The 27,119-nt window shown below is 48.9% G+C and overlaps 1 protein-coding gene across 4 annotated transcripts in view; it reads right to left on the bottom strand.

Moving 5' to 3' along the window:
* SHANK3 (SH3 and multiple ankyrin repeat domains 3) overlaps nucleotides 1-27,119 on the bottom strand; it is a 390,143-nt gene that overhangs the window by 204,796 nt on the left and 158,228 nt on the right. The gene's annotated exons all lie outside the window — the stretch shown is intronic.

Genomic DNA, 27,119 nt, shown 5'->3' with positions numbered 1-27,119 from the left:
GCCCCGGGGCCGGGGGGCTCAGCGCAGCCCCGGCCGCCGCGGCGCCGCCCGGGCGCGGGCACCGGCTGCGGCTGGGGGGCCGCCGCCCGCCGCCGGCTCCATGGCGCGGCGCCGCCCGCCCCGCGCGGCGCTCCGCTCCCTCCGGCGCCGCGCCGCCGCCGCGCGCACCATGGCCCGGGGCAGGTGCCGCCGCCGGCGGCTCCTCCCCCTGCGGGCGGGGACGGGGACGGCGCCGGCCCGGCCGCCTCCCGCCTCCCGCCCCCGGCCGCCGCCCCCGCCCCCGCCGCGCCGCGGCTCCGCCGACCCCGGCCGCCGCCGCCGCTCCCTCCCTCCCTCCCTCCCTCCTCCGCCGCCGCCGCGCTCCGCGCCGCCCCCCGGCGGCCGCCGCCGCCGCGCTGCCCCGGGCCGGAGGGGGCGGGGGGGGGGGGGGCAGCGGGGACGGGGGGCAGCTGCCGGGGGGAGCGCCCGGGGACGGCGCGGGGGGACCGCGGGGGGCAGTGCCGGGGGGCGGCCGGGGCGCGGGGGGTAGCTGGGGGCGGCCCCGCTCCCGGTCCGGCGGCGCGAGCGGGGGTCCGGGGGGTCGCAGCGCCCCCCGCACGGGGCGGCCCCCGGGCTGCCACCTGCCGACCTGAGCCGGGCCGGCGGCGGAGCTCGGGGCTGGCCCCCGCTGCCGGCAGATCCCCCGCCACCGGCCGCCCGCGGCTGCCCCGCGCCCGCAGGCCCGCAGCCCCCGCCCCGTGCCCGCAGCCCGCGCTCCGTCTTTGCGGCCTGCGCCCCACGCGTGCAGCCCCGGTGTGCGCCTGCAGCCCCACGCCCCGCGTTTTACTCCGTGCTCCGTGTTTGCAGCTTCGTGCCAAATGCCTGCGGCCCCTGCCCGGCGCTTGCGGACCCTGCTCGTTAGCACCCATCCTCCCCAGCTCCCCACATCTCCCAGGGCCACGGGGCCACCTTCAGCTGGGGCTGCCCCGGGCCGTCCGTGCTGCGCCCCTGGGCCTGCGGAGCGCAGCCCGGCTCCCCGCCGGGGCTGTGGGTGGGGAAGCGGCGCGGCCCCACCCGGGGTCTCCGCCTGCGGCCCTCCCGCGCGGTGCTGCGTGGAGACGGGGCGGGGAGCGGCCGCTGCAGTGGGAAAAGCTGTCCCACGGCTTTTGATGAGCGAGAGGGGCACGGCTTCCCCTCTTGCTCATCAGCACGCTGCCCGGGCCCTCTCATCAAACTTGCTGTCCGCGGGCACAAAGCTTCAGTAGAAGGCACCGTCACACCGGGGATGTGTGCTGGGTCACCTGCCGGCCTCAGCCCCGAAGCAGTGCTTCAGTACTGCGCTGCATTATAGTCCCTCAAGGGAAAAAATACTTTAATAAGAAATAAATAGCTACCCTTTCCTTATAATACTTCTAAATGTCACTCCAGTATCATGATTTAGTCAATGCAGAGATATTAAAGACCAGCTCAGATCTCTAAAAGGCTCCTTCATGTTTTTAGAAACAGTCACGAGAAGCATGCAGAAAATGTAGGTATTGCAGGCAGCTCCCAGAAATACTTGCTCAATGCAAAGAGGCTGTTGGATGCTGCAGCTCTGCACCACGCTGCATGCTCACACTGACCCAGGAGTGCCCAGCCCACAGCACAAGACGTTCACGTGGGGGGCTTTGCACGCAGGTGTGTGTGCGCAAGCGCCCAGGCTGCTGGTGCGGCCAGCGGGGCCCCGAGCACAGTGGGATTGCTGCAGCTGCGTATCCCTCCAGCTGCGCTGACTGCAGTGCTGCTCACGCAGACCCTCGCATTCATGAGTCAGTCTGCAAGCAGGATCCCAATCCTGCCGTGTCACTTCCCCAGACTGCTCCCTGCAGCCAGCCCACCTCTCAGCACAGCACCAGCGCTGTCATTCTTTGCAAATACCACCCCTGGACTAAGAGCCAGTCCTTGCACAAATGCCATGAAGATCAAAATGACAGCCCAAATTCTCCATGACTCCTCTTTAGCACTTGCATTGAGGAAGCATTAATTATGTGGCTTGCCATCCAGTTCATATCTGCCATATTGATTTTGTAGCACATTCATTTTTAAATCGTTAAGAAGTTATTAAGTCAAAATGTCTCAGAAGCCTACATGTATTATATTGAAAGTACATTTATAACAAGTTGTGTAATAATTTCAAAGAATACTACCATTTTTGTTTGGTCTGTTTTTTTGGCAGGCTCAATTTCAATTAAGGAATATTAATCAGTTTAATCCTTTTTCATGTTAATGCTTACTTGATAGAGATCTGTGTCAGTCATGCAGCTGCTCCAGGTTCAGACTTTACTCTAGGAACATTTCTATATATATTCCCAACTGGAAAATGTGAGAAAAACCACACAGAATCGTTTTTATGTTTTCTGTCAGTCCAGTGTGGAGAATCTCTTGGCATGTTTCCACATGAATTGACAATGTGTTTCTTCACCTACTTTATCACCCTATGCCATGAGGCACCTCGAGGCCTGAAGGAGCAGGTTTCTTCCTTTGCTTTGCCTAGCTAAGCTGTAGCTAATCGCTGCTGGATCCACAGCTTAATTCTGAACTGGAGCCAGGACACCTTGTATATTATGAATAAAACAAACACTACCACGACAGCGTTTATTAAGAAGCTAAGGAGCTTCTTAACGTCCCCAGTGTATAATGGTGATTTCACCGAGCGCAATGCCCACATCCTCCTCCTCTCCGAGACACAAAGGACATCGCAGGCAAAACGCCTGAGCGCCAGAGCAGGCTGCTCCCCACGGGGCTGCCAAGTGGGGGCAGCTCAAATTAAATGTAGTCACTGAAAGAGAGGCTGCCCTTTCTTTTTCCATACAGATATCCTGCCCTTGGTGATTACAGGGCTTTTCCCCATGTTGGCAGTTTATCTGAAATTTGTCCATATGAACCACAAATCAGATTTCACAGCACTGACCAGAGAACAATGTTGGGTAAATAAGTTAGAGATGTAGGCATCTTACATCTGAAGCACACTGACAAGAGGCATGCTTCTGGTTCGAGTGAGCTTCAATAGCAGATGGAGGACTCCTCCTCCTACTGTCATACACTGTCCCTGTAACCAGCAACCTATTCTGGAAGCCAGTGAACTGAAACTGGATTTCCTCTGCATGCTTCACCAAGAGCCTCAAGGAGGCTGAGCCCTCTGCACATGACGCTCCTCCTGGAACGCGTACACCTGTGTACACCTGCTCACTGAGAAGGTGCTCGGCTTTGATTCTCCTTCAAACAAAAGAGTGCTCAAGAAACACTGCTACAAGCCTACACATCAGCAAGAAAACCTGATGGCACACACCTTTGTATCAAATGTATGAGGCCTCACACTTGCTCTATCTGTTGAAAATAGATATTTGAGATGGATTTGATGTGTGACTCCATGTCTCACACTTCTTACAGATATTTTAGCCATAGAAGCGTTCAGACTCAATTGTGCCTGGATACAGTGATGAAGACCTAAGCATCCGACTGGGTGCCTCCATCAGAAGCCGGTGGGTCCCAGTATGGAAGCGCTTCCTCATGAGAGAGAATAATCCCCTTAAAAAGACAGGCATTTCTGAGGGAAGACACGGGTTTGCCTTCCATAGGCTGGTGGCACATTCCAACCACCACCAGTGAATTAAATTAACAGACCATAATACTCACCACTATTACTTCAAACACATCAAGCAGTCCCAAATACCATGGACAGCTGCTTCACTCTGCATGCACTCTCAAGGGGCCGATCATCAGAGAATCGCTTTTTTGTCAGGTGAGTTCTGGCTGAAGGATTCTCACTCTAGGTTTAAATGGCACTCCTTCTTTGGAGACTTTCTGCCCCCATCCTGGTGGCGCACATGAGGTGGGAGGTGAAAGCACGCCGGTTTTTGGAGAGCACAGCCAGTGGTTTACAGACGCTGCAACTTTTGCTGTCACAGCATGAGCTGTGCCGGCAGGACCGGGGGATGTGGCAGACCCAAGCCAAGGTGGCTATGCCAGAGCTGTGGGAATAACTTAAGGTTTGTCTTGCCACATTTCTGTATATCTCCGGGAGGCAGTGAAAATACTAAGGTGCCTTGCACATTATCATGAAAGTATCTATTACAGATCGTGAATTTCTTCCCTGTTGAGAGCGAATGTCAGATTTTCTTTTGTTGCTTTAGGATACAGAAAGATTTTTTTGCATGGGGGAGCTTCCTAACTCTTTCAAAACATACTATAAATGAACCCTGCAGGAACAAAATGTATTTGGTAGCTTTGCAGTTAATCTGTTAGCCCTTCCTAGTAACTGTATGACTGTTTCTTGCTTGTTTGTTTGTTTAATGAGTTGCCTCTGGCATTGGAGTTCTTTTACTTTGAGCATGACAGAAAGGCTTTGTAAACTACTCCCATTGCTCTGAATCATAGAATTGTTTAGGTTGGAAAAGATCCTTAAGATCATTAAGTCCAACCATCCACCTAACACCACCAAGTCCACTGACAAACCATGTCCTTAAGTGCCACATTCACACATCTCCTAAGTACCTCCAGAAATGGCGACTCCACCACTTCCCTGGGCAGCCTGTTCCAACGCTTAACCACCCTTTCCATGAAGAAATTCTTCCCAGTATCCAATCTAAACCTCTCTGCTGCAACTTGAGACTGTTTCCTCCCATCCTATCACATATTACCTGAAAAAAGAGACTGACGAGCTGCAACCTTCCAGGTAGTTGTACAGAGCGATGAGGTTTCCCCTCTGCAACCTTTACTCTAGACTCAACAGCCCCAGTTCCATCAGCCACTCCTCATGTGTCTTCTTTTCCAGTTCCTTCGTCAGCCTCATTGCTCTTCCTTGAGCATGTTCCAGCAACTGAGTAACTTTCTTGCAGTGAGGGGCCCAAAACTGAACACAGAACTTGAGATACTTGCCTGTTCTGCGCACAGAGGGACAATCGCTTCCCTCCCCAGTCCTGCTGGCAACACCGTCTTTGATACAGGCCAGGATGGCACTGGCCTTACTGGCCGCCTGGGCACACGGCTGGCTCCTCTTCAGCCAGCTGTCGACCAGCACCCCAGGTTCCTTTTCTGCCAGGTAGCTTTCAAGCCACTCTTCCTCAAGCCTATGATACTCTGAGAACATTTGTGTGCTCTCACACATACATACAGCTCAGCACTGACTGGGTACCTGCAGACAATTTCATTGTACAAACCTTTTCGGAGCCATCTATGGCCAAAGCTGTGATGGGAGGGATCATACAAGTGCATGCCGTGCCGCAGGTGCTTCAGCACTGTCTAGTAACGTGTCTAGTGACCTCATTTGTGAGTTGTACTTTATGATGTACGGGTAAAAGACAGATTTTGCCATCACACAAGCAGTATCATAAACTCCACCAAGTCCTTATAACCTGGTACTTTCAGAAAGCGTTTGAGTGACAACCAAACACTCTTTCTCAATTATGACACTTGCTATGTGTCATAGAATCATAGAATCACAGAATATCCTGAGTTGGAAGGGACCCACAAGGATCATTGAGTCCAACTCCTGGCACCACACAGATCTACCCAAAAATTCAGACCATATGACCAAGTGCACAGTCCAAATGCTTCTTAAACTCCAGCAGGCTTGGTGCCTTGACTACTTCCCTGGGGAGCCTGTTCCAGCGCACAACGACCCTCTCAGTGAAGAACCTCTTCCTGATGTCCAGCCTGAACCTCCCCTGTCGCAGCTTGACACCATTCCCTCGGGTCCTGTTGCTGGTCACTAAAGAGAACAGATCGGTGCCTGCACCTCCACTCCCCCTTGTGAGGAAGCTGTAGACCGCAATGAGGTCTCCCCTCAGCCTCCTCAAGAAGAAACGCTTTTGCTGTTCTGTCCTTTGGAAGAAATGCTTTTGCTGTTCTGGAGTTTCAAACTGTTACTCTAAGTGTGGCTGACAGATACAGAACCACAGACTGGTTCTACACACACAGAATCATACACAGAATGGTTGAAGTTGGAAGGGACCTCTGGAGATCATCTGGTCCAACCCCACTGCCAAGCAGGGTCACCTACCACGTGTTGCACAGGATCGCATCCAGGTGGGTTTTGAATATCTCCAAAGAAGGAGACTCTGGGCAACCTGTTCCAGTGCTCTGTCACCCTTACAGTAAAAAATGTTTTCTCATATTCAGCCAGAACTTCCCCTGTTTCAGTTTGTGCCTGTTGCCTTTTGTCCTGTCACTGGGTACCACTAAAAGGAGTCCGGCCCTATCCTCTTGACTCCCACCCTTCAGATACTTGTACACATTGATAATATCCCCTATCAGTCTTCTCTTCTCCATGCTAAACAAACCCAGCTCTCTCAGCCTCTCCTCATATGAGAGATGCTCCAGTCCCCTCATCATCTTCACAGCCCTCTGCTGGACTTGTTCCAGGAACTCCGTGTCCCTCTTGTACCGGGAGCCCAGAACTGGGCACAGTACTCCAGGTGAGACCTCACCAGGGCTCAGCAGAGGGGCAGGAGCACCTCCCTCGACCTGCTGGCAACACTCTTCCTAATACACCCCAGGATACCATTGGCCTTCTTGGCCACAAGGACACAATGCTGGCTCATGGTAAATCTGCTATCCACCAGGACTCCCAGGTCCTTCTCCACAGGGCTGCTTTCCAGCAGGTCAGTGCCCAACCTGTACTGGTGCACCTCCCTAGGTGCAGGACCCTGCAGTTGCCTTTGTTGAATTTCATCTCAAGAAAATATCAGGTTCATTGCTTCTAAAACCTGTGTCTGGACCTCCTAAGCCAGTGCACCCTGGAGAGTGGGGCACACATGGAGTCTGTCAGTGAGCACAGGTTTCGACCCACCACCATTTCTAGATGTGCCAAGAACAGCTGCCAGCATTCAGATGAGTACTCAGGATCCCCAGCAGCATCCCAGAGCCATGTACTGCTTCCTGCTGGCTGGGCGGGTGGTACAGGTGCCACCAGCCGAGGGTAAGGGCAGGGAATCGATCCAAGCAGTCCAAACTAGCCAGGGTGCATTGGCAGAAAAATGCACAAGGAAACAGAAGTTGTTGTCTTGGTCTCCCTTTATTCCATTCAGTACCTATTTTGCCCCAAGGGGTCTCTGAGAAAGAAGCTAACTTCAGACAATGATGATGTCTACTAGATTTTGTGTATCAAAAAATGCAGTCACCAATGAGGTCACCAAGCTGTTCTTGACTGCTCTGTCTTTTGCAGCAAACAAACAGCTCTTTGGATGGGATTTTGATTTTGGTCACGACAGATTCTGGAGATGGTTCGAACTCCCAGGACCATTACACAAGTTCTAACCATTTTTCCTTATCATAAGCAGAAATCAAGGATCTTTAGCACAGATTTACCAATATGACTTTGCTGCTTCAGAACTGCCTGAAGAAATGCAGAGCCTGAGCTAGGGACCCATGCTGCCCCAGCACCACACCTGGGGAGAACCAGGAAATTAAACAATTTCTGAAAACACCACAATGAGTGGATGTCCACCCACACCATCTAACAAAACTTCTGAGCAGACAGGTGAACGTGGACACACTCCCCATTTAAGGGAGGGATATGTTTTACTCTAAGCTGCAGAGAGTAAATCTATATTCTGCTTTAGATGCTGAACTTTGAACTTCTCTCCTGAGGTGGTACTTTCAAAGAAACAATGGTGATTCAGAGCTTTCCTAGAAGATCAGACAGTGTAAGAAAGGTCAGTTCTTCCAGCTAAGACCAGCTAATGGGAGCATCCACTCAATAGGATACAGGAGATCCGATTTTGGTGAGTCCAGTTTGAAAAGGCTTCTCTGCTTCAGGAGACATGAACTCACGTTGCTCACCTCCTGGTGAAGTCTCAGCTGATGTCTGCAGCACCGTGTGGGGAGGCGGACCCAGTGAGGACCAGGCTGGCCCCACTTTACCAGCCCATTGAGGGTGCCTGAACCCACAGGTATAACTCCCGCCCACTCACACCCTCTCTGGTTTCAATGGGTATTTAATTAATCTTTAAAAAGATGAAGAGCTTGAGCAGGAGAAAACAGAACATGGCACCGTTCCATGTCCTACCTGGACAAATTGATGGGCTCTCTGGGGAAAAGAAAGAGAAGTGCTCAAAGCCATGTGGAGACAATGAGCATATGAGTTCTGTGCTACCATATCACATGCACGTGTTCTCAACAAGGAAACACAGCAGGGAACCTGCTTTTCTCCCTATTCTGGTGTATGCTAAGACACTTTCACAGAATCATAGAATATCCCAAGTTGGAAGGGACCCACAAGGATCATTGAGAGCAACTCACTTTCAGGGCTTGTCTGCCATAGAAAGAGTTGGAAAGGTTTTGAGACCCTTTTTTCCTAGATCTTCTGCAGTACCCAGAGTTGTAAGCCAATTAAAGAATCAAAGACTTCCCCAGAAAACAGGATCTCAAAGTCTGGGAATAAGACCATCTCAGAGAAAAGCATTATATATGGTGAAAAGATTCATACTTCAATCACTGAATTGTAGACTGAGGTTGGAAGGGACCTCTGAAAGTCAACTTGTCCAACTCCCCTACTCATGCAGGGACACCTAGAGCAAGTTTCCCAGGACCATGTCTGGGCAGCTTTTGGAGATCTCCAAGGAGGGAGACTCCACAACCTCCCTGGGCAGTCTGTGCCAGTGCTCCATCACCCACACGGTTATGAAGTGTTTCCTGATGTTCAGAGGGAGCCTCCTGTGCTCCAGTTTGTGCCCACTGCCTCTTGTGGCAAGAGCCTGGCTCCATCCTCTCTGTATCTCCCTTCAGGTATTTATCATCTCCCTTCAGGTATTTACGTACATGGATGAGATACCCCTGAGCCTCCTCTTCTCCAGGCTGAACAGTCTCAGCTCTTTCAGCCTCTGCTCATAGGAGAGGTGCTCCAGTCCCTTCATCATCATTGTGGTACTGTGATGGACTCTCTCCGGTATGTCCACATCTCTCGTACTGAGGAGCCCAGCACTGGACACCGTACTCCAGGGGTGGCCACACCAGTGCTGAAAAGAGGGGAAGGATCACCTCCCTCCACCTGCCAGCTCATGGTCAACCTGGTGTCCACCAGGACCCCGGGTCCTTTTCTTACAAGTTGCTTTCCAGCTGGGTGGCCCCCAGCATATATTTGTGGTCAAGAAAAATTTTCCTTGGCTGTCAGTTAGCTATTTTGGGAGCAATCGTGGATTCATTAATGGAAGAAATCTTCAGAGACACTCTGCCTAGGGTATTACCTGGGTTATCCCTGAAATACCGAAAGATGCATATTCTGTTCAAAATTCAGGAGGCAGTTTCCTACTCGGAGAGCTTTGTGCCTCACCACGGAGGCTTCCTCCAACCACAAAAGTGGCGCAGGACCCACACCCTCTCTCCCCCCACATGCCCCCTGAGCCAGGTAACAAGGCAGGCTTCTGGCTGATATGCCGGGGCTGACTGCTAATGCTCTTGCACAAAACGTTTTTATTCCTTTCAGTTCCTAGAGCACTGCTCATTTAGCTTGCAGTTCAATCTGCTGAGAAACTTCTGGTCTTAGATCATCTCTGCACAACTAAATGAGAATAACACAATCACCTGCTAACCAGAGCCAATTAGTGGCAGATTCACTCTGTTTGGGAAAAAGCAGGCAATGGGAGAACAGGAGTCACTCGCCTTCCCTGCTTCTCCTCAGGCAGCCGTGAGACCAGTGCTCTGCTAATTAGCACAGAGGCCTGAGCAGCATTTTAACGCTGAGGAGCCTTTGGGTCAGATCTGGCATCTGCCAGGAGCAGTGGGAGTTCAGTAGGTGGTTCCTTCTGCAGCAGCGGAGTTAGGACTGGGCACGGTGCTGCACCGTACGAGGGAAACACAGTGCAGGACAACACGGTGCAAGAGTCAGCCAACAACCAAACAAGAAAATCCTCAGAAGAGGAGCGTTTGGCCAAGAAGCACTGGGAACCATGATCTACAAGACGCTTCAGAAACCTGGGCTGAGACTCTACTGCCAAGGGCACATGGCAAATGACTGCAGAAGATTGCCAAAGTGACAGCTGGGAGAGGTCCTGCAGACACCCTCCTTGCTGGGCAGTGACCTACACTTTACTGCAATTATTAGTCTGGATGTAGAACTACATCCCTTGAAGTACAAACACCTCTGCCTGGCTCTGGTCACAGCCTTACAGACATGCCTGGAGAAGATGGAGCGGAACTAGAAACCCTAGAGAGACAATTAATTAAAAGGTTTCATCTCCCCTCATATAATCACAGATACTGCTTCACTCTTTAAAATACTCTGTGTGCATCCCAGCCAGTAAAACATCCACAGTGGTAGGAGGATTTGTACCTCTCCACCCTGACAGCCCGAAGTGTTTTATATTACTGGGTTGCTCCATCAGATCTTGAAAAGCCCCATTGAAAAGACAAAATATAGCTTTATCAGTTGACAAAGAGGATAACGGTATTTCTGAAAACTATGCCTTTAATCCTGCCTATCCCGCAAGATCACAGTCCTCAGGAATTTGGACAACTTGTCTGATAAGTTGAGCAAATGCAGGAACCGACAACTGCAGTGAATTAGCATGCACCTCACTCTGTCAGATACTCTTAACAACGGTGAGAGAAAGCCTAGTTTTGCTAAAGATTCATGACAAGTTTACAGTAGATAGTAACTGAAGAGAGCTGCAAAAGGTTTACCAAACCCCACACTCATTGGAGTCTGGAGGCAAAGATTCAGGTGAATCCTCACAATCTGCTGATGATCAAGACAAATACTTCAACAATCTTACTTTATTAAGAAAAGAAAAAGATGAATCATTTCAGCAGTATCTTCTAGTCAGTGCCACCCAGGAGTGAAAGGAGATGATTGACCAGGAGATGATTGACTCAGAGGGTGGTGAGGCACTGGAGCAGGTTGCCCAAGAGGTTGTGGATGCCCCATCCCTGCAGGTGTTCAAGGCTGGGTTAGATGAGGCCCCGAGCAACCTGATCTACTGGGTGGCATCCCTGCCCATGGCAAGGGAGTTGGAACGAGATGATCCTTGAGGTGCCTTCCAACCCAGGCCATTCTATGACTTGATGATTTGTCCCTACCTACTTTAGACGCTATGAACTTTTCAGCCCCAAAGGTCTGTGGCTTTGCAGCTCCTAGAAATGGAGATCCTGGGTGAGAAAGACCAACAGTCTTCCAAAACTGAGATGGCTGAGCTTGCTTTCTCCTGGACCACCAGAACAACACTCATTTTCATCCTGGAGACTTCCACTTGGGTCCAGAAGTTACTGGAACTGCTTGGAGCTGTTGAAGTATTAAAATAAGGCCAAAGAAAGGGAACTTACATAGAAGCATATCCCACGCTGCTAAACTGCAATTCAGAATATCACCAGAGGGGAGAGAAGCAGCTGTCACTTGGCGCAGTGCGAGGCCAGGCACACTGCGCCACCTCCTGACCTAAACCTCACAGGAAGCCTTTGGTGTGAGAGGACATGGGAACATGTCTCAGCTGCAAAGCGGGCAGCATCTTTGCACAAAATTCCCATTGCCTTGGCAGAAAAGTGCATAGTCTCCTCTCTTGGCTGGTCTGCACCACTCGCTTTAGTGACATGAAAACCAAGCTCTTGGAGCTTCAGCCTGAGACACCCTCCAGAGGACCTCCAGCATGGATGCAGCCATCTCCCTGTGGTCTGTGTATCACTCGGATCCTGATCTTCTGTTAGCAATTGCTGTTTCACTAAAACTGTCATTGCCCAAACACTGACCAAAGACAACCCAAAGGAAAGAGATTTCTTCTCAAAGGACCACCAGGTTGGAAATATTTATGCTTTTTCTTCCATAACACTGTAAAACACTCAGTCCTGAAGCATTTCTTTACTTGAAGTTACGGTGCCATGAATGTTTCTCCATGGCATGCTGCACCTCCCATGAGGAGGGATGGATCTGCTAGAGACACAGCCCAAAACAGCAGTGTTGGGGCCACTGAGACCATGCCTGCAGCTGCTGGGAGCTATCAGCATACATCTCTGGAAAGATAAAAGGGTTGTAGAAACAACTGCTGCCTTGCTTGTGATATTGAAATCTTCCCTTCCCTTCCCTTCCCTTCCCTTCCCTTCCCTTCCCTTCCCTTCCCTTCCCTTTCTTTCCTTCCCTTCCCTTTTCCCTTCCCTTCCCTTCCCTTCCCTTCCCTTCCCTTCCCTTCCTTCCCTTCCCTTCCCTTCCCTTCCCTTCCCTTCCCTTCCCTTCCCTTCCCTTCCCTTCCCTTCCCTTCCCTTCCCTTCCCTTCCCTTCCCTTCCCTTCCCTTCCCTTCCCTTCCCTTCCCTTCCCTTCCCTTCCCTTCCCTTCCCTTCCCTTCCCTTCCCTTCCCTTCCCTTCCCTTCCCTTCCCTTCCCTTCCCTTCCCTTCCCTTCCCTTCCCTTTCCTTTCCTTTCCTTTCCTTTCCTTTCCTTTCCTTTCCTTTCCTTTCCTTTCCTTTCCTTTCCTTTCCTTTCCTTTCCTTTCCTTTCCTTTCCTTTCCTTTCCTTTCCTTTCCTTTCCTTTCCTTTCCTTTCCTTTCCTTAATAAAAAGAAGTTAGAGGACATGTACTCCCCAGCTGGACATGCATACAACTCACTGTGTGTTTCAGCCCCGAGGCAGGTTTTCAGGCATTTTGCTGTATGCCAAGTTACAAATAGATCTGTTTTCAGACACCCCCAGGTCAGAGAGTCAGTCTGTCACCACTTGTACACCTTGCTCTGTCCCTGGTCACTGCCACTGCCTGAGAGATGCAGCAAGAGGGTGAAGCTTGCAGTGAACATCCCAGCCACTTGAGTCACAAGTTCTTCATACCCAGCAGTGAAATCAGCCTCTCTTCTTGGTTCTCAAACATACAAGCACAGAGATGTTGTTGTATGTAATATTTGGGACTGGTGTGTCTAAGCACTAATGAAGGAAGCCACACTCCTGGGTCTGCTGTTCAAGTAAACCTCTCATTTCATCGCAGCAGCTGCAAGGCATTGGGATGAAGCGTATCTTTTCCTCAGTAGAAAGGGAATGTGGCAGCAGCAGCTCCATACACAGGGACTGGCCTGCCAGGGTCCTGGGCTGCCGAGGAGGATCTGCCTGGCATCAGCAGGCACTTGGTGCTGGTATTGCAGGGACCTGAGTGTGTGTGATGTGGTCCAGGGAGTCGCTGGGAGGAGTACTCATAACGGAAGTTTCCCTGGGACTCAAATTAATTTTCAATTTTATTCCCTTGGAAGGAAGGATGTGTCTGTGTCAGATGCCAAATTAAGGGGATTCTTTGTGTAGGAAGTGTAATTGATTCCCATTTACTCCGCATCTGTATTTCTTCAAAAAAGGAGCATGAGTGAGTCATATGCACAGGCAGACTGGCTTGTTATGACGCCTCTAGCAGACAGGCACCTGGGAAGGGGCATATTGTCTACCCTGTTGCCAGAAATATTTTGCCACCACCCAGTCTAATTCAGGATGCAAGCAGTCTAAGCAGACAGTTCTTGCAGTTGTGGTGGTGTCAGGCAGGAGGCATCCGTCACTTACTACGGGTGCAGGGTGACCTTCACGTGAGACCTGGCTTCGGCCTGGGCCTCTGTCGTCACCTGGTGCTCCAAACGTTTTCAGGATCAGTTTTGTCTCCAGCTTCTGGCAAGATGATGCAAAGACAAGGTTTGCCAATAAAGAGAGCTGCAGTAAGTCGAAACAGGACCACTGGCACTGGAAATAGACCCACTGGAAACAGGACCCTCTGGGTTTTCCCTCGTCAGTGTCCAGAGAAGTAGCTGCTGTGCAGAAAATAACAACCTGAAATTTCTGCCACTAATCTTGGCGAGCTGATCTCCAACGAAGTTACTGACAAGATGAACCTGAGAGGGATCAGCTTGAATAGGTCCCTGCACCATGTGCGTGTAGGACAGGGGGTGCCCTGGCCTATTTTTTGCTGCCCTGCTCTGCAAACGTGGGATTGAATAGAAGTGCTCAGACTGTCAGTGCAGACTACATAATGCATTTCACCCCCAAATAATGCAAATCACAACCTGGGACGGTGAGCATGCAAGTGTCACCCCAAGAAAAACAGAGGAATGACTGTTTGGGAATACATAGTAAACACAGCAATGACCTCTTTTGATTAAAATGATGCATCTTGGATCTAGGACAACAAATCTGAATAATAGCCTTTTTTCTAAAGCTAAATCTCCCACCCACTCTTTCTAACAGCCCCCTCCACTTCCTGCAATATCCCTTTATTAGCCTAAACAAACTTGCTGTTGGTCACCTTGCATCCCCTTGGATGCTGCGTCAGGGAATGTTTTCCCACCTCCCCTGCCTCTCCTGTCTCACCCCCCACCCTGGGCTCTCCCTGCCCATAGCAGCCCACTGCCTCCCCTGCTTTCATGGGTGCCCTTTGGCTGTACTGACTGCGATGCTACAGTCCTGCTCAGCCCTAGTGTCTTAGAGCCACCCAGGTGTACTTACCTGTTTCTTGCTCATTTTAACTCTTAATTGTACACTTTCGGGGTCAGAGGCAGCTTTCTTTATTCCTCATCTCACCAGCCCTAGAAGAACAGAACCTCCTTGGACATCTTCAAAAGCCATCTGGACATGGTCATGGGCAATCTGTTCTAGGTGTCCCTGCTTGAGCAGGGGGATTAGATAAGATGATCTCCAGAGGTCCCTTCCAACCTCAACCATTCTGTGATTCTGTGAATAAACTATATACAATACATGGATTTTTTTCACTCTGCAGTGGTCTTTCTGGTCTACAGAGGATTATGATCCTTTTGTTAATAACTTCTAATACTTGCAGATTTTTTTTCCTTAATATGTAATTTCTCTATACATCATTCTAGGGGAATAATAAAGTCACATTTGGTTTATTTTATGTTATAGTTGCTTCAATTTTGCTCAAAGTGAGACCAACTTTGCATAAAGCATGCAGTGCTTGTTACTAGCCTTAGCACTTGAACAGCAAAGAACAGGCACAGCATATTTAAAGCACTTACTTAAGTCTGACTGTACTGCAATCACTCATTGAAGTAATTTCCCAGTCCTTAGAGGGGTTGCTTCTTTGAATAGAAACTACTCTTTAAGCAGGCTGGCATGTTTGTCTCATAACCTTAAAATATTCCACTAAAACATGGAAGGTGAACAAAGCCAGGTCGCTCCCAACAGTGGCAGGGCAGATGTTGAAGCCATGTCCACACAGCACAAGGCTGAGAAGAGGCTCGGGTGTGGTAGCAGCCACCAGCCCCACCACACTGCTCGAGGCCATGGCGACAGCAGTATAGGCACCAATGGGACCATTTGGGACCCCGGACAGGCCGATCGCCATGAGGCCAAGACCACATCTTGCAGTCCTGATAGAGCCCACTGACAGTGCTCAAGAAATTAATTACCTATAAAATGTACACTCATTAAAATGGCAGTAAAAATAGTTCTACTAAGTTGAAATCAAGCCTTCAGCATGACAGTTACTACATTTTGCCATTGGGTAGAAGCTCCACAGGGCAGGGCTCAAGAGAGAAGGATGGGATGCTTTAAGAAGCCAGAGTAGGAGGTCCCACTAAGAGAGGGTGCTTGAACGTGAGACACCAGCTGAGAGTTAAACAACAGAACAAAGACCATCTCATGCATTTCCTCAGCTCAGGCATGCAGCTTGAGAAGCGTCACATAGCACAAAAGTGGGAGATGAAGTTCCTTCCCACGAGGTAGATGTCACGGTCCAGGTACACTCAAGTCAGTTTAAGAGGACATTGCAAGAGCATGGACCAAGAGACGATGGAAGAACATATTCAGTAAAGACCTAAATTCAGTTCAGAATGGGTTTTCCTTGCCAGAAAGTATCAAAAGGTCTAGTGGCCACCACATCAGCATGTGAGGATTCACAAAACTGATAATACACTTCAGAAAGACACATCCATGACAGTCCTCGGTGGGTGCATGAGCCTTTCATTTTCTTCATCTCCACACCTTCTCCTGCACAAATCAGTGGATGGCAAACATCTCCAAGGCAGAGCAAAGCATGCCAAGGACAACAATTTCCACTGCCACCTGGGTCTTATGATATCTAAAGGCTTCATATTTGAGAGACGGTAGTGCAGAAGAAGCCCATGCAAATGCAATGGGTTGGACCCACTAGAACAGGTTGCCCAGAGAAACTGTGGATGTCCCATCCCTGGAAGTGCCCAAGGCAAAGCTGGATGGGGATTTGGGCAGCCTGGTCTAGCGGAAGGTGTCCCTGTCCATGGCACGGAGCTGGAACTAGATGGGCCATAAGGTCCCTTCCAACCCAAACCATTCAATGATTCTATGGTACTAACAAAACAGTCAGTAGCTGTTCCCTGATCACTTTATTTACCAAAATAATTGTAGCTGTTTCCAACTCCGCAACAGTCAAAGAGCACTCCAAAGGTTTTATCTGCGCAGAATTACAGTAAGCGTAAATATGAACTGCGGTACACTCGCTCCCCACGCAGACGGCTGCCAGGCAGACTGGGTGTCAGGAGCCCTGCACAGCTCTCAAAGAAGAGCATCTGCACAGGGTGCAAACTGGCTTCTGTGCTGTAAATTCACTCCTCAGCTTATTTAGCACTAACTTCGTCTTGCAGACGAGCATCTTGATTTTGAGCTGTTCAAATCACACGGAGTGAGTTTGTTATGGAGCACTGTACAACTGCTCTTAATATCTCTGAGCCCAGAAAGTCTAACCCTAAAACTTATGCCATAAGGATCACTTACGACAAGCTGTGCACATGATTTGTAGCTTTGGAAGTGTGAAAGGCACCGGATATAAGCATGTAAGTTTGCAAAATGCAAAGACAATGTGACAACTGAATAAAGTGAAACCGTACAGAGATCTAAGATCCTGAGTAAGCAGTTAAGGCCAATCACGGAATCAGTAAGTAGATCAGGCTAGGGTGGAGTCCAGCCACAGCTATAGAATCATAGAATGGAATCCCAGAATATCCTGAGTTGAAAGAGACCCACAAGGATCATCAAGTCCAAATCCTGGCGACACACAGGACCACCCAAAAATTAATCCATATGTCCAAGAGTGTTGCCCAAATGCTTTTTGAGCTCGGGCAGGCTCAGTGACATGACCACTGCCCTGGGGAGCCTGTCCCAGCGCCCGATCACCTTCTCAGTGAAGAACCTTTCCCTAACCCCCAGCCTGACCCTCCCCTGCCCCAGCTCCATGCCGTTCCCTCGGGTCCTGTCGCTGTCCCCAGAGAGCAGAGCTCAGCGCCTGCCCCTCCGCTCCCCTCGTGAGGGAGCTGCAGGCCGCCATCAGGCCTCCCGTCAGCCTCCTCTTCTGCAAGCTAGGCGGAGATGAGCTGATGTCCCTCTGTGTGGAGCTCTCTCCCCTTTGACTTCAGTGTTGGTGCTGCTGAAGAGGGGGGAAGCCTCATGGTAGAAAAGCATGAAGCTTGAGAAGGGGAAAATGCTACCAGACAAGGCAGACTACAGAGTGCTCGATCTGATTACCAAGCACACAGATGAACAGGCTGGTGAAACACAAGCAGACTTCATGGTGACCAATGTTCCATGTGGTAAGATGGTAGACTTCATGGGCAGACCCTTCAAAATTCTGGGGAGGATCTCACGTTTGAGATCCGTGGGTCAGTGACATGGGAGGAGCAGGAGAGAGCTGTGGGAGGCAACTTTCTGGGAGCCAAAGACCAAGACCTGCATGTTAATGTTTTCTGAATAACCCCCAGTGCCATGCAGAAGCCAGATAGAGGAGCGGGGATGTAAAACCCCACTGCACAGCTGAGAACATGGTGTAATAAAGAAGGATGCGTACTGTCTAAATACTGGGGAAAATGCAGAAAACAGGATACCTGTGAAGGAGGGGCAAACTGTTTCTAAACCACAGTGGAAGCAGGCTGATGGGATTTAACATAACAAGGTTACAGGAGAGCCTTTAACTAGAGGGAGGAAAAATGGCATGCGCAGAAAAGCACCTGCTTGGGCATGATTCATGCTGTAGAGGTGAAGCCATAAAGAGATAGGACAGAAGCTGGCAGAAGTCAGATATAAAACCACAAAGAACAGTTGCACAAATGGAACTGGAAAATAGAAGCCCCAAACTAATGTTTATGTTCCTCTGTACAGGAGCTAGAAGTCGAAGAAGTAAGATAAGAGAACCAGAATACCTAGTTTTAATAAAAATATCGATACAATGGGTACTGGAAACTCAATGGAAGAAAGACACAGTGGGAAAGCATTTAAGAAAGACAGAGCATTCAGGAAAGACAGAGCAGGCACTGGTAGGGGAGGGGGTGCTGCATCGCAAAGAAGGCTTAGAGCTAAATCAGATTAACGAGGTGAGTGCCAACAGAGAATATGGACTCGCCATGGGCTGATGCTCCAGCGGGACCTGTTTGTGGTTAGGGGTATGCTTCTAGCCACCCAGGCAGGATGGTGACGCTGACAGTAACCTGCTGAAGAAAATCAGAGGGGTCAGCAAACTCTATAGGAGTGAGGTACAGCAGTTAATTCTGCACAAGCTGGCAAATACCATGCCCAGGCATGGCCAGCAGAGCGGCCAGACACAGAATCCACCACAGGAAAATGCATTCCTGACCTCACAGTGACCAACAGGTATCTCATAGCTCATAATCTTGTTAATTAGGAGACATTATTTAACAGTGACCCTTGTATGTGTAGGTTCATAATCTTGCACAAGCAATGGAAGACAATAAATCAACAACCATTGTGTTCAGTTTAAAACATAGGGACTTCATAATTCAGAAAAATTAGTTTTGGTAATAAGAAAATAAAATGGACAGTTAACAGTGAAGCCTTTGCTGTTGTCCTAGAAACTATTTCAAGAAAACTTACGGGATGTTCAGACACATAATGCCTGCCAAGAAGGACTTTGGAAAGACCTAAAGAAAGCCAGCAAGACTAAAGAATAGAAGCGTAGGTAAAGTTATAATAAGTAAGAAATGCCAGTCAAAAAGACAATGTTGTATTGAAATGAGAAAAAACAAACAACAACAACAACAAAAAAAACAGAACAGATCATGCGTTCTTTAAAGTGCAAAACCAAACCAAAACAACAACAAAACAAACAAACAACAACAAAAAGCAACCACAAAAATGGAGTTGGAAGAATGATGTGTAGAAACCCTAAAAACTAGTAAACCATTTTTCAGAAACATCCAGGAACTTAAAAGACTAATAGATAACTGAGGTATAAAAGAAGTGTTCAGAGACAACAAAGCTATAGTAGAAAAAAAAAAAACAAAATGAAAATTGCCACCTATGTTTTTGGGAGATTGGATAGAGATTTGCAACATCCCCACATTGAGTCTCTTCCTGACTGGTGGCATAAAGAAAATCTGCCTCAGTCTTGACAGGAGTTGACAGAAAAACAGATTAGTAAAGGTGTAGCAAGAAATCACCAGGAACTTCAGTTTGAAACAGCTGAACTGCTAACAGCAGTGCATAACCTTTTGCTCAAATCTTCTTTTAGCATCAGAAGGTGGCAAATGGGCCAGCAATTTTTTAAAAAGGTTCTGGGGGAGGAATAACACACCATTAAGCCTGTTATCTCTACTTGCCAAATTGAGAGACTATTTAAAGATGAAGAGTACCATACACATGGACAAACATGAATTACTGGGAAGAGTCAACCCATCTTTGTGAATGCTCCATGCAGTTCCAGTTTCTGGCTTCCCAAAGAGGCAAGTTCTGTTGCAGATCTGGAAAAGGCTGAGGAACTGGTGACTGGAGTGAGTGAAGGTCTACAGTGGCTTCTGCACAAGGAATGACTCCACAGCAAAGCATCCTCAGCATGGGAGGAGAACACTGGGGGACATGGCAGAGATCTCTGACACCAGGGGTGGGATTGAGAAGGTCAACAGAGATCTGCTTCTCACAGACCCCCCCAGTACAGGAACTGGATGGAAAAAATTGAGTGGGGAGAGAGTCAGGCCACACAGAGACAAAGAGGCACTTTTTCACATATGGGTAAGGAAGCTGCAAACCTCTCCCCTGCCTGATGTTGTGAAAAGGAAAGTTTACATAGCATTGAAAAGCAACAGACAAAACTCAAGAGAAAAACCTCTCCACTGAAAGCCATCAAATACAAAAGATATCAAGCCTGGCTCAAGGAGTCCCTAAGCCATATAGTTAGAAACAAAGAGTACTTTGTAGAATTATAGGTCCCTGTTCTTATTTTTCAAGGCATTAGCTATTAGCCACAGGATATTGGGCTAAATGGACCTTTAATCTGACCCTGCTCAGCCAGCCTTATGTAGTTACATTAGCTAATGGTAATGCTCAAATATGCACTGTTTCGTCTTCTTTCATGTCAAGTACTGCTCAGCACTCTGAAGTCTAGTTTCAATGAATTATCTTTTCCTGGCAAGCACTGTTTTATCCAGTGCATCCTTTACTGAATGTGGTGGGGAACATGTCTACTGAGGATAAGGAAAAGGCTGAGGTTCTCAATGCCTTCTTTACATCTGTCTTTAACAGTCAGACCAGTTATCCTCAGTGTACTCATCCTCCTGTCCTGGAAGTCTGGGATGGGGAGCTGAATAAACTCCCCATGATTCAGGTGGAAACAGCTAGAGAGCTGCTACTCCACCTGGACTGTCACAAGTCCATGGGGCCAGATGGGGTGGCCCATAAGAAAACATGCTAATGGGCCCCAGGGTGCTGAGGGAGTTGGCGGACGTGATTGCTGACTCACTTTCCACCACTGGTGGAAAATGGAGTGGTCCTGGTCAACCAGAGAGGTCCCATGTGACTGGAGACTTGCTAATGTGGCACCCATCTATAAGAATGGTCGTAAAGAGGATGTTTGAAGTCCCATGCCTGTCAGTGTTCAAGAAGCATTTGGACAATGCCCTCAATAATATGCTTTAACTTTTGGTTAGCCTTGAAGAGGTCAGTGAGTTGAGCTAGATAATCTTTGAAGGTCCCTTCCAACCAAACTATTGTATTCTACATAATATTTTAAATATAGTCTTACAAGATCTTGTACAATGGTGTTAGCACTTGCCTTCACTTCACAACAGACTGACCATCTTATTCTGATTAATATTCCCAACCATTTTCCTCTATTGTTTCCAGCAGGTATGGCAACTATGAACTCATTGCAGAAATTTTAAATACATCTTGCTTACCATTTTATCTTATTTCTAGCTTTTCTGTACTTGAAATTCTTCATAATATTCCAGCCCTCCTAAGCACTGACTTTATATCATCAGTGAAGTTCACGATTGTGTTTCTCATGTCAAGGACACTAGAGAAAACACTGGAGACTTTTCCTACTAACCTCTTTCCAACCTGGCAAGTTGCCTTTTCAGCAACCCACTGCTCTTGCACGTTTAGACCACTGCTTATTTATATTACAGCTCTGCATTAATGTCATGTTCTCCAGGAGAGCTACCTGTTTACAGCAGGGCACTGTATCAGATGTTCACCCAGACAGATTAGATCTACTGTGTTCACCCTTCCAGGGGAACCACACATGCAGCAAGTATAAATCTAGGAAGGCTCAATTTAGTGAAGATAAAAAAGATGCACAAGCTCCTTAAAACCTGAATAATGGATTAAGGAGATAAAGGGCAAGCTGCAATAAACCATTTAGATAGACAGACAGATAGATAGATAGATAGATAGATAAAATGCATATATATATGGATATGTAAAGGACATGCATATATGTGTGTGCTCGTGCAACTTCACAGCACTGTAAAACATGTATTCAGCTTCCAATTATACCAGCAAGGCAGGAAGAGACCCCGTCTGTTCTCAACACTTACGTGACCATGGGCCAATTCCTGCCTGCATTTTGCCTGACCACCCTCTGTGAGGGGGTGAGCAAGGCTTTCCTGCACCGCTCAGAGGCTCCAGCTGTAGAGAGGCACTGGCAATAGGAAACAGAGTGGTGCTGTGAGGGGAGGACACCTGATCCTCCTGTCCTGCCCAGTCCAGACCATGCCAGTCAGCACTGGTGTCAGGAGAGCAGTGACACAGATGATGCAGCGTGGGGGAGGCTGCTGTAATCTCCAGACTCCCCAGATCAACATCATTCCCTGTGGATGCGTGTTCCCGAAGCAATTCTCCATGGGGTACAGCAATTCCCTTCACTGCCTCAACCTTTGAGCCAATTCCCAAAGGTCCAAGCCACCAGAGGCTCAGGGCAGAGGCAGGCTATGCTGATTAGGACTTAGGGCCACTAAGATGATTAGGGCTACTTAGGGCTACTAAGATGATTAGAGGACAGGAGCACCTGTCATAGGAGGACAGGATGAGAGAACTGGGCCTGTTTAGCCTGGAAAAGAGAAGACTGAGGGGACACCTCATCAATGTGTATAGATGTCTGAGGGGAAGGTATCAAGAGGATGGAGCCAGTCTCTTTTCAGTTGTGCCCAGAGACAGGACGAGAGGCAACGGGCACAAACTGAAGCACTGGAGGTTCCATCTGAATATGAGAGGGCATTTCTTTACTGTGAGGGTGACAGAGCACTGGCATAGGTTGCCCAGAGAGGTTGTGGAGTCTCCTTCTCCGGAGATATTCAAAACCCACCTGGATGCCATTCTGTGCAAGGTGCTCCAGGTGATCCTGCTCGGCAGGGGTTTGGACTAGATGATCTTCAGAGGTCCCTTCCAACCTCCACCATTCTGTGATTCTGATTCTGTGATTTTAATTTTTACGCAGAAATAGGTTGTATGATATCGTATTTAGAGTAGCTCCCATGAGATGGTCATCTTCACCACCACCCAACACACACCTCCCCTACTCCAGGTCTCTGCTGAGGCTCCCTGTTAGTCATTCTCACCCACCACCTGCCAGTTGCAAAGATACAAAAGGCAACACAGAGAACTCAAGGCTACTCACCACCCTCGCAAAAGGCACCTGGGACCACCTCTTGGCTGCCCACCTGCCTAACCAAGTATTTTTGGAAGACGCCACAGGTCTGCCAGTGCTCAACTTGGTGGTCCCACTACCTATCCCCGGTGCCAGCTGCCAGCACCCCCAGACCGTGGGAAGACCTCTTCACATCTAAAGAAGAGAAGACCTCTGAGAAGACCTGAGGCACATCACTCAAGAAAGGTAAAGCCACAGCTGCTAGAGCAACATGCTCCTCAGCATTACCCTGATGCAACATGGTAGTCCCCATCCTGACATTACTGCACTTGCCAGCCCAGGACACCATGGCGAGTTCCCCGGGCCAGCAATTGCTGCAGCCTTTCTTCATAGGAGAGGTGCTCCAGCCCTTGATCATCCTCATGGCCCCACTCTGAACCCGTTCTAACAGCTCAACGTCCTTTTTGTGCTGGGGGCATCAGACCTGGATGCAGAACTCCAAGTGGGGCCTCACGAGGGCAGAGCCGAGGGGCACAATCCCCTCCCTCAGCCTGCTGGCCACTCCTCTGTTGATGCAGCCCAGGATGCAGTTGCCCTTCTGGGCTGCAGGCACACACTGCTGGCTCATGTCGAGCTTTTCATCCACCAGAACCCCCAAGTCCTTCTCCGCAGGGCTGCTCTCAATGAGTTTTTCTCCCAGTCTGTGCTCATGTCCAGGATTGCCCCGACACAGGTGCAGCACCTTGCACTTGGGCTTGCTGAACCTCATGTGGTTCACAGGGGCCCACTTCCCAAGCTTGTCCAGGTCTCTTTGGGTAGCATTTCTTCCTTCTGCTGTATCAACTGCACCTCTCAGTTTGGTATCATCTGAAAACTTGCTGAGGGTGCACTTGATCCCAGTGTCTATGTTGTTGATACAGATATTAAACAGTGCCAGTCCCAGGACAGAACCCTGAAGGACACCACTTGCCACTGGCCTCCACCTGGACATAGAGGTATCCTCGGCAACACTAATGCAGTTTCACGTTCCTTTTCAGGTAAAGTCTGAGGGACAATATTTTCACTAATCATGGAAATTTTAGCACATCTGGGCTGAACTACAAGATCTGGTTAGCTATGCACAGCAATGCTACAAATCAGGTCAATATAGGAAGTGAATCAGAATGCCGCATTCAATTGAAAGTACACAGGGAATTTAGATAAGCAGTTTATAAATATATAAACTGGAACTTAACTGAGGGGAAGACATTCCTTATCAGCAATGTCAATTCTTCAAGTAGATCGTCACCATAATATCTATTCTTTGTCTTTGACTAAGCCTTCAGATTCTGATGCTGATTAAAAACCCTCCTGCAGCAGTGACTGCCAAGGCCATTTCCTCATCCGAACGCTGTGGACTACCCGTATACAACTGACTTCAGCCAGGGGGTACCTGTCCAAGCCACGGGCTGCCAGCTTCTCCAGAATACTGTGGGAGACCATGTCAAAGGCCTTGCTGAAGTCCAGGTAGACTACCTCAACAGCCTTTCCCTCATCCACAAGGCGGATCACCTGGTCATAGGAGATGAGGTTGGTCAGGCAGGACTCGCCTTTCATGAACCCATGCTGTCTGGGCCTGATCCCCTGGTTGTCCTGCACATGCTGTGTGATTGCATTCAAGATGTTCTGTTCCATCACCTTTCCTGGCACCGAGGTCAGGCTGACAGGCCTGTAGTTCCCAGATCCTCTTTACGACCATTCTTATAGTTGGGCGTCACTTTAGTGTAGTGGGTTTACGTGGCAAGGTTTTGGTAGTGGCAGGCCATAGGGGTGGCTTCTGTGAGAGGAATCCAGAAGCTGGCCCATTTAGATAAGGGGCCTGCTGCTGGCCAGAGCCGAGCCAATAAGCAATGTTGTTTGTGCCTCTGTGAGAGCGTATTTAAGAAAGGGAAAAAACTCAACCCTTCAGTCCCTTGCATTGTATTTTCTCCCTCTTTTTCTTTGAGGAGGGGGAGGGAGAGAGCAGTGTGGTTGAGCTCAGATACCCACCCAAGTAAAACCTCCACAATTAGCAAGTCTCCAGTCATTTAGGACCTCTCCAGATGACCAAGACTGCTGATAGATGATGGAAAGCAGCCCTGCAATCACATCTGCCAACTCCCTCAGCATCCTTGGGTGCTTCAGTCACTGCAGTCCTGTGTAGGCTGTCAGCCCAGTCATCTGTTTTGCAGGTTATGCAGTTACTAATTTCTGAAAGAAGGGAAACTAGAACTGTACCTTTAAAAAATGCAAAGGAAACAACATAATTTGATATATTCCAATAATAAAAACTCTGCTGGAGTATATTAGGCAACTGGAATGGGGATCTGATTGAATTTTAGAAACTGTTCTTGAATATGTGAATCACATTAAGAAGAAGACCTGATAGAAAGAGTGAGATGCGGCTGGTACTCAGTGAGCAAGAGGATCTCTAGCGCATGTAAATACCTTATATGAAACACTAGAAAGAAGACGAAGGAAACTTGTAGCTTTTCTATTTCATTTTCCTCCTTGTGAAGCAATCCAAAACAACTCCCAGATGACCATAATCTTCTGAAGGTATGTCTCACGTTAGCTGAGCTATGCCTAGAGAATCACTGGAACAGTGCAAGAGTAGACTTCACAGAGCCTCAGCGGTACCCTGCACTGAGCTGGGGGCAACCTGAAGGTAGTACTGGTGCAGGGGCTGTGGGAGAGGAGCACAGCAGCATTTATAGAGATGGTCTTTGGATTGTGCATTTTGTGCATTGAACATGCTGTTTTCAGGCCCTCAGTGAAACCTGAGCTACATTATGCAAGAGCTCTGCGGGACAAACTGACTTTTGAATTGTCACTGTTACCTCAAGCTGCAAGCCAAGACAGACAGGACCTGAACAGGAGAGAGAACTGTCCTTTGCTGTGAGTCTCAGCTTGCATGGAGGAACACGTTCTCAGTTATCCTGAGCTTCAGGATACCTCCAGCCTCTTAGAGATGGGTCAGGAACGGGATGTCTAACACTGATCCATCCAACCCCTGCCCTTGGCACACTTCAGCTGAGAAGCAGAACTTGCTGGGAGCCCAGAAAATGGGCAGGCTGGCTGGTACAGCACTTTACTGACACTCACCGAGACATGCCTCCATTTCCAACTCGTTCAAAGACCCCTGAAACCGGCAGCTTTTCAGGGGGCTTTTCTCAGCCAGGCTCAAACATTTCATTCCCGCTAAGCACTGAGACATGTAAGTCAGAGCGAGTGCAACAGACGTGCCCAAGTACTCCGTGAGTGTGGTCTGTATCAGGACCTAGACAGCCTGTTCAGAGCTAATCTTCCTCTTTATGGTATCCTCTGAACTGTCACACGTGAGACAAGGGAGAGAAAACTTCAGGGATATGGTTTGAGAAGTTCCATTTAACCAAAGTCACAGATTTAGCCTCAGCAAAGCAAGCAGCAGCTCTGTCAGCACAAACAAAATACCAGTGGGTGCATTGCCCCAGGCAGGGTTCCCAAATGCAGAAATACAACGGCAACACTGGAGTAAAGCTGTGTCAGTGCTAACACCAGGGGAGACAAGACCCAAGGATGGGATTCATATCTAACCTAAATGGATCTTACAAATGACACATCTAATGCAATCAGACATGTGGCTTACAACTTCCAGCAGATTCTAAAAGTCAAAAGCCTTCCATTACACTGAACATCTAGGGTGGGACCTGAAAGACTCTATACAAACTTCAGGTCAAAAAAGTACAACACAACAGTAGAAGTCTCATTGTAAGGTAATTAACAAATGAAACACAAGAAATATTTCACAGGTACAGGTTAATGGTCTGTTAGCACAGTTTTCTGTCTCTGACAGGAGCAACAGAAGATGCTCTTAAGGAGCGCACGTATGCCCAGCCATTCACTTGTGCCTTCCTGCATCCAACATCATTGTTCTGGGGACGTTAACAGAAATGATCCTGCTCAGATCTGTGCATGGATCTGCTCTCCAGGTCTTCATCTAATCTCTTTCTGAATCTGACAGGAATGTCTACCTCCATGGCCTGCCACGCCATGAATCTGGAAGACAATTGTCTGTTGTGTAAAGAAGACTTGCTTTGTCTGTATCTGATCTGCCACTAGTTTCATTGTGAGCCCTCTCCTTCTAATGCTGCACCATTTGGTGAAGAGCAGATCTACATTTACTGTATCCACTGCCTTGGGTGGCTTTGTAAGCCTTGGCCATGTGTCTCTCTGAGCTTTCTCCTCTCCAGGCTGGAGAGTCCCAGCATTCTCAGTCTCTCATCGTAGGGCAGTTGCTCCATCCCAATTTTAGCTGCCCTTCCCCAGACCTTCTCTAGCTCCACCACTTCCCCCTTGA

This window comes from Anser cygnoides, chromosome 1 (genome assembly GCF_040182565.1).
Source record: "Anser cygnoides isolate HZ-2024a breed goose chromosome 1, Taihu_goose_T2T_genome, whole genome shotgun sequence".
Lineage (NCBI taxonomy): Eukaryota > Metazoa > Chordata > Aves > Anseriformes > Anatidae > Anser > Anser cygnoides.
The sequence above is the reverse complement of the archived record's forward strand: the minus strand, read 5'-3'. Positions and strand labels throughout refer to the sequence as shown.